General features: G+C 45.2%; 1 non-coding gene across 1 annotated transcript; it reads left to right on the top strand.

Annotated features, from left to right (window-relative positions):
* On the top strand, positions 289-360 carry TRNAE-UUC. Its single transcript has one exon. It is a non-coding gene; the product is annotated as a tRNA-Glu (tRNA).

The following is a 1,249-nucleotide window of genomic DNA, read 5'->3' as shown; positions in this document are numbered from 1 at the left end:
TCCTTCCTTTAGCTTATCTCTCTCTTCTCACATTTTACTAAAAGGAGCAAGAGTCCAGGTGGCTCCTTCAACACTGTCTGGACATTCCTCAACACTCAATTCAGCAGGTATGATTCCTACTTCTCACATTTCTGTAGGCAACAACATTGCTAAACTCCCTACGCCACTACGTAACAAGGATCCCCTTTCTTTCAATTTCAAGTAACATTTCCTGGGTTTCATGGAAGCCCTTATCAGCATCCTCCTCTGAATCCATCAGACTTCTGTTAACCATCTGTTCAAAGGAATTCCCTGATGGTACAATGGTTAGGACGTGGCACTTTCACTGCCAGGGCCAGGGTTCAATCCCTGGTTGGGGAACTAAGTTCTTGTAAGCCACATGGTACGCAAGGAAAAAAAAGAAACAGTTTGTTAATTCAAGGCACATTAGTTTTTCACTAACACTTTCCTCAAAGCCCTTCCATTTTCTGCCACCAACAGTTTCCAAAGCCACTCCCATAGATGGGTTATAGCAGCATGTATTCCCAGGTACCAAAATCTGTACTTGTCATCTATTGCTGCGTAACAAATCAGTCCCAAAACTCAGTGACTTAACACAGTACACCTGTATTATCTCACACAGTTTCTGTGCGCCAGGCATTCGGGAGTAAGCAAGCAAGTAAGCTTGCCAATTCTGGCTCAGGTTCTCTTAGGAGGTCTCAGTCAAATGTTGGAGCTGATTAAATTACATGAAGGCATCACCGAGTCTAGAGGATCACACAAAGCTTATTAAGGTCACCATTCTGTATGTAGTTCATGATCAGAGTCTACCAAGCACCAGCACCCCCAACCATAAAAACAAAGAACTTAAAGCCTTAACCAGCATTCTCCTAAAACTTATATCTGGAGCAGTCACATCCCACCAGCCCCACTGTGGGGGAGGTGGGGGGCTTCTACTCGGAATACTGTAGATGAGCTGAGCCCTTAAGGTCAGACGCAGGGGTTCAAATCCCAGCTCTGGTTTTTATGAGCCATGAAGCTTCAGACAAGGTACTTCTTTTCTCTGAACTGTGCCCTCTTTTAAATTAATAGGAGTTCCTGCCTCACAGGGGTTAAAGGAGTTCGCCTTCCGTTGTAGAGCTCAGTGCAGTACTTGGCGCATGGTAAGGACTCAATACATGGCTACTCTGGCTGGTCTTTTGTCTGCCTGGCCCATAGCCTCTGGTTTGGCTGGCTTAATTCACACAATCAAGCCAACTTTCAGTGCCAT

Source organism: Capra hircus, chromosome 13 (assembly GCF_001704415.2).
Source record: "Capra hircus breed San Clemente chromosome 13, ASM170441v1, whole genome shotgun sequence".
In the NCBI taxonomy this organism is placed as follows: domain Eukaryota; kingdom Metazoa; phylum Chordata; class Mammalia; order Artiodactyla; family Bovidae; genus Capra; species Capra hircus.
This window is presented reverse-complemented; position numbering and strand designations above follow the sequence as displayed.